General features: G+C 42.1%; 1 pseudogene; it reads right to left on the bottom strand.

Moving 5' to 3' along the window:
• Nucleotides 1-7,264: 7,264 nt before the first annotated feature.
• Nucleotides 7,265-7,671, bottom strand: LOC103123248 (large ribosomal subunit protein P2-like; annotated as a pseudogene).
• Between the last annotated feature and the right edge of the window lie 3,133 nt (nt 7,672-10,804).

Genomic DNA, 10,804 nt, shown 5'->3' on the forward strand with positions numbered 1-10,804 from the left:
TTACAAATTGTACTGCAAAGAGCATATGTGTACACAAATCTTTTTTGGATGGGTGTGTTGGGTTCCTTAGGATATATCCCCAGGAGAGGAATTGCAGGACCATAGGGTAGCTCCATTTCTAGCCTTCTGAGAGTTCTCCAGACTGTTCTCCACAGAGGTTGGACCAATTGACATTCCCACCAGCAGTGCAGGAGGATTCCTTTGACCCCACAACCTCTCCAGCATTTGTTGCTGTTACCATTTCTGATGTATGACATTCTCACAGGAGTGAAGTGGTATCTCATTGTTGTCTTTATTTGCATTTCTCTGACAATCAGAGACTCAGAGCATTTTTTCTTGTGTTTCTCAGCCTTTTGGATCTCTTCTGTGGTGAATATTCTGTCCATGTCCTCCCCCCATTTTTGGATGGGGTAATTTGTTTTCTTGTTGTTGAGTTTGGCAAGCTCTTTATTTATTCTGGTTATTAGCCTTTTGTCTGATATATGGCATGTAAAGATCTTCTCCCATTCTGTGTAGGGGTCTCTTGGTTTGGGTAAGGGTTTCTTTTACTGTGCAGAAGCTTTTTAATTTGATGTAGTCCCATAGGTTTATACTTGCCTTAGTCTTCTTTGTAATTGGATTCATTTCATTGAATATGTCTTTAAAATTTATGTGGAAAAGAGTTCTGCCAATATTTTCTTCTAAGTACCTGATAGTTTGTGGTCTAGCATCCAAGTCCTTGATCCACTTGGAATTTACTTTTGTATTTGGTGAAATACAGTGATTCAGTTTCATTCTTCTATATGTTTCAACCCATTGTTTCCAACACCATTTGTTGAAGAGACTCTGTTTTCCCCATTTAATAGTCTGGGCCCCTTTGTCAAAGATTAGATGTCCATAGGTGTGGGGGTTTACTTCCGGGCTCTCAATTCTATTTCACTGGTTAGTGTGTCTATTGATGTCCAACCAGATTCCTTACGCTGGTCCTTGTGCTTTGCGCTACGTGAGCTTAACCCGCTGCACCACGGCCCGACTCCCACTGGTATCCTTCTGAGGGTCCTTGTGCTTCATACCATATTTGCTTAACCCAGTACTGTGTGCTACCGCTATGCCACCTGTCCTCTCCAATTTTCCTATCGAATAATTAATGGCTTATTTGGGTGGTCTCAAGATGATTTAAAGTTACATATATTTTATTTATTTTTGTTACCACAGCACTGCTCCACCACTCACAAAGTTTTTCCTTTGCAGCTGTTCCCATATGGTGACTGGGGACTCAAGCCCAGGTCCTTGTGCATGGTACAGAGTGCACTCTACCGGGTGAGCTGTTCCCCTGCCCCCCTAACATGACTTTTAATATAAAAACTTTACTGTGAATTCCAGATGATTCATCTTCCTCCTTTACCAAGCACAGGGAAAATATTGTGGCTGCTATCACTCTCTAATGGACAGCACGTGGGAGGTGTATAAACAGTGTGCTTTTGTTGCCACAAACACTTCTATACTTAATCCTCTAGATCACTTTGTGTTGAAGTGAGGGAGGTGATTTTTCAGCCCAACTCCTCTGACCTTCTATCTTTGACCTTGACTAAGAGTCAGGCTTACCCCATTCTGAAGAGTGTTGGTTTAGTAGGACTCAGAGAGGGTAGTGCTTACCAAAAGAAATAAAGGTCAGAATATAAAGACTACATAACTGATTCCAACCCTTTAAAAAGGAGTAGGGGAAAAGACTCAGCTGGTAGAGTGTTAGATTTACATGCCTGAGGTTCCCTGTTTGATTCCCAGCACAACATGTCCCAGAGTGGTGCCCTGGCCCTTTTTCCTCTCTCTATGTGTCTCATGTCATACCTCTCTCTATTTCTCTCTCTCAATTAATAGTAAATAGTATATAAATATTAGTAGTAATATAATATATAGACATACATAAGTAATAATGAATCTCTAACAAAAAAGAGAGAAAAAAGCATATTCATAAAGATTAGTAGTATATCCAGCCCCACTGCCTTAAAGGAATCTTTGGTGCCATGGTCTCTTTATACTGTCTCTATGTGAAGGAAAAAAATGAAAAAGAACAGTAACATATGTACTTGTCTAATATAGTGTTGTTTTATGCTCCCCCTCAACCTTGACATATGTGCTTCCATCTGCCTGCTAGGCATCTGTGAATTCTTTTGACCCATTTATCTTACAGATATTCTCTCTGTTGCACCACTTCCAGTGTGACCACACTTCTTTTTTTTTTTTTTTTAAGAATTTATTTATTTATTCATGAGAAAGATAGGAGGAGAGAAAGAACCAGCCATCACTCTGGTACATGTGCTGCCAGGGATCGAACTCAGGGCCTCATGCTTGAAAGTCTAGTGCCTTAGCCACTGCGCCACCTCCCGGACCACTTGAGCACACTTCTATTCTGGTATATGAAATGGAAAGAAGCGGGGAGTCGGGCGGTGGCGCAGTGGGTTAAGCGCACGTGGCGCACAGCACAGGGACCGGCGTAAGAATTCCGGTTTGAGCCCCCGGCTCCCCAACTGCAGGGGAGTCGCTTCACAGGCGGTGAAGCAGGTCTGCAGGTGTCTATCTTTCTCTCCCCTCTCTCTCTGTCTTCCCCTCCTCTCTCCATTTTTCTCTGTCCTATCCAACAACAAAGCAACGTCAACAATGACAATAATTACCGCAACGAGGCTGCAACAACTAGGGCAACAAAAAAGGGGGAAAAAATGGCCTCCAGGAGCGGTGGATTCATGGTGCAGGCACCGAGCCCAGCAATAACCCTGGAGGAAAAGAAAAAAAGAAAAAAAAAAAAGAAGAAAGAAATGGAAAGAAACAGTATATGGTTATTAAAAGCATGTACTCTAGCTCAAAACTGAGTTTGAATCCCAGCTCCAATGTGTGACAGTGAGCAAGTTCCTTAACGTTTTGTTGCCTTGATTTACTCATCTATAAAATGGTGATAATAATAATACTGCCCTCGGGAGTCGAATGGTAGCATAGCAGGTTAAGCGCAGGTGGCAAAAAGCACAAGGACCAGCGTAAGGATCCCAGTTCGAGCCCCTGGCTCCCCAACTACAAGGGAGTCACTTCACAAGCGGTGAAGCAGGTCTGCAGGTGTCTGTCTTTCTTTCCCCCTCTCTGTCTTCCCCTCCTCTCTCCATTTCTCTCTGTCCTATTCAACAACAATGACATCAATAACTACAACAATAATACAAAAGGGCAACAAAAGGGAATAAATAAATAAAATAATAATACTGCCCTCATAGTTGTTATAAAAATTAAATGATTGGGAGTCAGGCGGCAGTGCAGCGGGTTAAGTGCACGTGGCACAAAGTGCAAGGACCAGCATGAGGATCCTGGTTCGAGCCCCCGGCTCCCTACCAGCAGGGGAGTCACTTTACAGGCAGTGAAGCAGGTCTGCAAGTGTCTATCTTTCTCTCCCTCCTCTCTCCATTTCTCTCTGTCCTTTCCAACAACAATGGCATCAACAACAATAACTACAACAACAATAAAAAAGGGCAACAAAAAGGAAATAAATAAATATTTAAAAATCTTTTAAAAAATTAAATGACCATCGTATGTAAAATACTTTGAAAAGTGTCTGTTAGGCAGGCAAAGTAGCTCACTTGGATAATGTGTTGCTTTACCATGTATACAACCCAAGTTCAAGCCTGACCATAACTCATTGAAGGAAGCTTCATTGCTGTGATGTCTTTCCCTTTCTCTGCCAAAACCTTTCTATTAAAATTAAATAGTGTCTGGCACATTATAAGCACTATGTAATTGCTAACTACTATATTTCTGTTTTTTACTTAGGATGGGAGAGATAGCATAATGATTTTTGCAAAAACATTTTTTTTCTTTCTGTTTTGGTCACCAGTGTTGGATGTCTGTCTGTTAGTCTGCTTATTGAAGGGATTAATGGTTTAGTCAACAGTAAATACTGTAGTTGGTAAAATTTCTCAGGTTTTCTGCATAACCCTTTAACCCCCTGCCTAGCTAGGTCCACCTCCTCCACCATCATGCACAGGACTTGAACACCTCCCCACCCTACCCCCCACTAGGGTCCTTTATTTTGGTGCAAACCAAGTTCTGCTTTGTGTTTTCCCTTCTGTTCTTATTTCTCAACTTCTGTCTATGAGTGAAATCATTCTATATTTATCCTTCTCTTTCTGGCTTATCTTGGTTAACATGATTCCTTCAAGCTCCATCCAAGATGAGGTAAAGAAGGCGAATGCACTATTTTCAATAGCTGAGTAGTATTCCATTGTGTAAAAATGCCACAATTTACTCACCCACTCATCTGTTGTTGGACACCTGGGTTGCTTCCAGGTTTTGGCTATTACAAATTGTGCTGTTATGAACAAAGATGTACATACATCTTTTTGGATGGGTGTGTTTGGTTTCTTAGGATGTACCCCCAGGAGAGGAATTGCAGGATCATAGGGTAGGTCCATTTCTAGCCTTCTGAGAGTTCTCCAGACTGCTCTCCACAGGGGTTGGATCAAGTAACATCTCCATCAGCAGTGCAGGAGGGTTCCTTTGCCCCTACAAGGGCTCTAGCATTTGTTGTTCTTTTTTTTTTTTTAAATAATTTATTTCTTTATTGGGGAATTAATGTTTTACATTCAACAGTAAATACAATAGTTTGTACATGCATAACATTCCCCAGATTCCCATTTAACAATGCAACCCCCACTATGTCATTCATCATCTTTCATGGACCTGTATTCTCCCCACCCACCCACCCACCCCAGAGTCTTTTACTTTGGTGTAATACTCCAATTTCATTTCAGGTTCGACTTGTGTTTTCTTTTCTAATCTTGTTTTTCAACTTCGGGCTGAGAGTGAGATCATCCCATATTCAGCCTTCTGTTTCTGACTTATTTCACTCAACATGATTTTTTCAAGGTCCATCCAAGATCGGCTGAAAACAGTGAAGTCACCATTTTTTACAGCTGAGTAGTATTCCATTGTGTATATATACCACAACTTGCTCAGCCACTCATCTGTTGTTGGACACCTGGGTTGCTTCCAGGTTTTGGCTATTACAAATTGTGCTGCCAAGAACATATGTGTACACAGATCTTTTTGGATCGATGTGTTGGGTTCCTTAGGATATATCCCCAGGAGGGGAATTGCAGGGTCATAGGGTAGGTCCATTTCTAGCCTTCTGAGAGTTCTCCAGACTATTCTCCACAGAGGTTGGACCAATTGACATTCCCACCAGCAGTGTAGGAGGGTTCCTTTGACCCCACACCCTCTCCAGCATTTGCTGCTGTTACCTTTTCTGATGTGTGACATTCTCACAGGAGTAAAGTGATATCTCATTGTTGTCTTGATTTGCATTTCTCTGACAATCAGAGACTTGGAGCATTTTTTCATGTGTTTCTCGGCCTTTTGGATCTCTTCTGTGGTGAATATTCTGTCCAAGTCCTCCACCCATTTTTGGATGGGGTTATTTGTTGTCTTGTGCATTTGTTGTTCTTATAATTTCTAGTGTATGACATTCTCACCAGAGGTTGAAGAGATAGCTCATTGTTGTCTTTATTTTCATTTCTCCGACAATTGATGACTTGGAGAAGGTTCTCATATATTTGTTGGCCTTTTGGATCTCTTCTTTGGTGAACAGTCTGTTCATATCCTCTCATTTTTTTTTCCTTCAGGGTTATTGCTGGGGCTCAGTGCCTGCACCATGAATCCACGGCTCCTGGAGGCCATCCTTTCCCCCTTTTGTTGCCCTTGTTGTTGTAGTCTTGTTGTGGTTATTATTGTTATTGTTGATGTCGTTCATTGTTGGATAGGACAGAGAGAAATGGAGTGAAGAGGGAAAGACAGAGAAGGGGAGAGAAAGACAGACACCTGCAGACCTGCTTCACCACCTGTGAAGCAACTCCCCTGCAGATGGGGAGCCCAGGGCTCAAACCCGGATCTTTAAACGGGCCCTTGTGCTTTGTGCAAAGTGCACTTACCCACTGTGCCACCACCCGACCCCCTCTCTCCTCATTTTTGAATGTGGTCATTTTGTTTTTGTTGTTGCTATGTTTGGTAAGATCTTTATATTTTTTGGTTATAAGCCTTTTGTCTGATATATGTGGCATCTAAGTCTTATCCAATTCTATTAGATGTCTGTTTGGGGGGTAGTTTCTTTTGCTATACAGAAGCTTTTCAATTTTGTGTAGCCCTGTTGGTTCACTTTTGTTTTAATCTTCCTTGCAATCAGATTTGTATCATTGAAGATGTCTATAAAATTGAATGGAAAAGAGTTCTGCCAATATTTTCCTCTAAGTATTTCATAGTTTTTGATCTAACATCCAAGTTCTTGATCCATTTAAGTTTACTTTTATGTCCTGTAACAAATAGATTTTTATACCTGAGGTTCCAAAGTCCTAGGTTCAATCTCTTGTAGCACCATAAGCCAGTGCTGAACAGTGCTCTAGTTAAAAATTGTGTGTGTCAACAATTTGTTTGGCTTTATATGTGAACTCTACTCTCAGCCACCAGGTCCCAGAAGCTACCATGATGCCAAACAGGCTTCCCTGGGCAGACGACACCACCAATGTGTCCTGGAGCCCCACTTCCCCAGAGCCCTACCCTACTAGGGAAAGAGAGGCAGGCTGGGAGTATGGATCAACCTGTCAACGCCCATGTTCAGCGGGGAAGCAATTACAGAAGACAGACCTTCCACCTTCTGCACCCCATAATGACTCTGGGTCCATACTCCCAGAGGGTTAAAGAATAGGAAAGCTATCAGGGGAGGGATGGGATACAGAGATCTGGTGGTGGGAATTGTGTGGAGTGGTAACCCTCTTATCCTATGGTTTTTGTCAGTGTTTCCTTCTTATAAATAAAAATTAATATAAATAAATATTAAAGATTATAAAGAAAAATTGTGTGTGTGTATTTCACTCAGTTAGACTATAAACTGCTTGAGCATTGTGTAAATTTTCCATATGACAAATTATTCAGGGGCTGAGTGATGGTGCACCTGGTTGGGTGCACATGCTGCAATGCACAAGGACCCAGGTTTGAGCCCAGTCCCCACCTTCAGGGGGAAAGCTTTGTGAGTGGTGAAGCAGTGCTGCAGGTGTCTCTCTGTTTCTCTCCCATTCTATCATCCCCTCCCCTCTTGGTTTCTGGCTGTTTCTATCCAGTAAATAAATAAAGACAATTTAAAAAATAAAATAAATTACTCCAAAACTTAACTAGAGCAACAAACATTGTCTCTTGTTTTTTGTGGATTAGTATTCTTTTTCTTTTCTTTTCTTTCTTTCTTTTTTTTTTTTTTTTTTTTTTTAAGGAAAAAGGGCGTTTATTTGCAGAGGAGCAGGGCTCTAATCGAACAGGCCGAATCCCATGTCGTCGTCTCTTCAGACTCTTCCTTCTTTCCCTTCTTCTCCTTGGGTTCGGCAGGGGCGGCGCCAGTCCCAGGAGCTGCGGATCGCGGGGCGACAGATAAGGTAACAGCCCCACAGCCGGGGTCACTGGCCAGCTTGCTGATACCCTGGGCGATGATGTCCTCGATGTTTTTCCTGTTCAGCTCACTGATGACCTTGTTGAGCTGCTCGTCGTCGGCCTTGATGCCCTCGCTGTCCAGGATCTTCTTGAAGTCCTTGGAGCTGGGGGACACGTTGCCCCCAGAGCGGCCAGCAGGTAGGCAACGTAGCGCATCTCAGCCGAGACGGCGGCGTGGCAGAAGGCGCCTGCCACCTCTCAGAGTCAGGGACCGTGGATTAGTATTCTGAGAACACTTAGCTGAGTCCTCTGGTTCAGAGTTTCCTGTAAGGCTGCAATGCAGTTAAGGTATTTGCTAGGTTTATCATCAAATTAAGGAAAGATCACATGATTGTTGGTTGTTAGTGTTAAATTCCTCTTATATTATTGGACTGGGTCCTCAGTTCCTTGGTACCTGTTGGCTGGAAGCCAGCCTCAGTTCCTAACCACAAGGCTTTTCCAAAGAGCAGTCCGCAACATAGAAGATGCTTTCTATAAAATGAGCAAGGAAAAGAGAGGGTGAGCAAGACAAGCGTGACCTATTTTTATAACCATATTTCAGAACTGGAATCTTTTGTCTTTCCTGCATTCTTGTTGTTGGAAGCTTTTCACTAGGTCCAGCCCACATTCCAGGTACGATCACACAGGAACAAGAATAAGAGTAGGCAGGGATGGGGGCCAGGTGGTGGTGCAAGTAGTATAGTGCACATGTTACCATGAGTAAGGACCCAGGCTCAAGCCCCCAGTTCCCACCTGTGGGGAAGAAGCTTCACAAGTGGTGAAAAAGTGCTGCAGGTATCTCTCTCTCTCTTTCCCTCTTGATCTCCCCCTTCCCCTCTATTTCTTTTTTTTTTTTTTTCAATATTTATTTATTTATTCCCTTCTGTTGCTCTTGTTTTATTGTTGTAGTTATTATTGTTGTTGTTGGATAGGACAGAGAGAAACTGACAGATAAAGGGAAGACAGAAAGGGGGAGAGAAAGATAGACACCTGCAGTCCTGCTTCACCACCTGTGAAGTGATTTCCCTGCAGGTGGGGAGTGGAGGGCTCAAACAGGGATCCTTATGCCGGTCCTTGAGCTTTGCGCCACCTGCTCTTAACCCGCTGCACTACCGCCCAACTCCCTCAATTTCTCTGTTTCTATTTCAATCAAAAAAAAAAAAATTAAAGTGGGCAAGTACACTAAGAGCCACCCCTGAGGCTGCTACCTATATAGTCTGTATTTCAGTCCCTCCCTGTGACTCACATTACTCCACAGGCACAATACCTTCATTGTCTCCCAAAGCCCTCCAAAGTCTCATCCCATTACAGTCAGTGACTGTTACTTTCTTCTTTTTCTTTATTTCTCTCTCTCTCTCTTTTTTAACCAGAGCACAGTACAGTTCTGGTTTATGGTGGTGCCAGGGAATTTGGGGAATTGAACTTGGGACTTCGGAGACTCAGGAATGGATGTCTCTTTGCATAACCATTATGCTATCTATCCCCGCCCCCAGTGACTTTTTTTCTTAAGACTGTTCATTTGTTTTTAATTTTTTTTGTTATCTTTATTTATTTATTGGATAGAGACAGCCAGAAATCGAAAGGGAAGGGGATGATAGAGAGGGAGAGAGACAGAGAGACACCTGCAGCCCTGCTTCATCACTTGCAAATCTTTCCCCTCGCAGGTGGGGACCGGGGGCTCGAACTCAGGTCCTTGTGCATGGTAATGTGTGTGCTAAACCAGGTGTGCCACCACCTGGGTCCCAGTGACTGTTTCTTATTCTTATTTGTAATTGCAGTCTCCTTTTGTTATTGGTTTGAACACAAATAAAAGGTTGTATTCTTTCTATGAGTCATATAGAATCTCATTAATAAAATTTGACACATAAATATGTAATAATGTTCAAGAGTTTTCCTAGTTGTTATTTTTAATGCCCTGGAATTTTGAGAAAGCTTAAAAACTACTCAGATTTTAGTTGTTCTTAATTAATTTCATTGTATATTTGATGTTAGCGCAAAGATATTCCTAGAGATCTGAAAGTAAAATTTAATTTTACATCTTACTTTTTGATAAACGAGGTTTTTCTTTTTACATTTACAACTAGATTCATAGTGCTAAGGAATATAGACAGCTTAACCTGTTTTTTCAAATCAACTTCCTTCATTTTATTATTTTTATTGCCAGCAGCGTTATTACAGGGACTTGGTGCCTGCACGATAAATCCACTGCTTGCTTCCTTTCTTTCTCTCTCCCTTCCTTCCTTCCAGTCTTCCTTCCTTCTTTCCTTCCTTTCCTCCTTTCTTCCTTCTTCCTTCCTTCCTCTCTTTCTTCCATCCTTCCTTTCTCTTTCTTTTAGATAGAGACAGAGAAATCGAGAGGGAAGGGGGAAATAGGGAGAGAAAATAATGATACTTGCAGCACTGCTTCAAATTAACTTCTAATCTTGGCTATCCAATAAGGTTAGCACAATCATCTCTAGAATATTTCTCCATTCTCTAGTAACCTGTGACATGAGAGAAACACGGAGTAAGCACATAGTAGTCCTCCCCTTACCTATAGTCTTTTGCTTTCCACAGTTACAGTCACCCACAATCAGAGTATGAAAATATTTTATGTATAAGATATCTTGACAAAGACCACATTCATGTAACTTTTATGGGAAATTGGCATGATTGCCATAGTTTATTATTAATTTGTTGTTAGTATCTTACCTCACCTGGTCTATCTATTAAACATTACTGCAGGTACATGCACGTAAGAACGAACAGTGTGGAGTTGGGCGGTAGCACAGCGGATTAAGCACACACGGTGCAAAGCGCAAGGATGGGCGTAAGGATCCAGGTTCGAGCCCCCAGCTCCCCACATGCATTAGAGTCGCTTCACAAGTGGTGAAGCAGGTCTGCAGGTGTCTGTCTTTCTCTCCCCCTCTCTGTCTTCCCCTTCTCTCTCCATTTCTCTCTGTCCTATCCAACAGCATCAACAACAATAATAACTACAACAATAAAACAAGGGCAACAAAAGGGAATCAATAAATATTAAGAAAAAAAAACAGTGTATATAGATAGGATTTGGCACTAGCCAATGTTTGAGGCATTGGGTTGTATCTTCCATGAGTAGTGGGAACTACTGTATACCAGCACATGTACTTGCTAACTCTCTACCTGTAAAGCACATTTTTCTGAGGTGTAAGCCAAAGCCATAGGACCGACTGCTTTGCTATAGAGCTCTGTTTGAATCTACAACAGCTTTCTGACATTTGGAGGTGTAGATGGAAGGGTTGTTCTACTTATAGAGCTGAGTTCAGTGCCTTGAGGCAAGCCAGAGTGACTGAACCTGAAATCAGCAGGTTTGCTCAAGGTG

This window comes from Erinaceus europaeus, chromosome 3 (assembly GCF_950295315.1).
Source record: "Erinaceus europaeus chromosome 3, mEriEur2.1, whole genome shotgun sequence".
Classification (NCBI taxonomy): Eukaryota; Metazoa; Chordata; class Mammalia; order Eulipotyphla; family Erinaceidae; genus Erinaceus; species Erinaceus europaeus.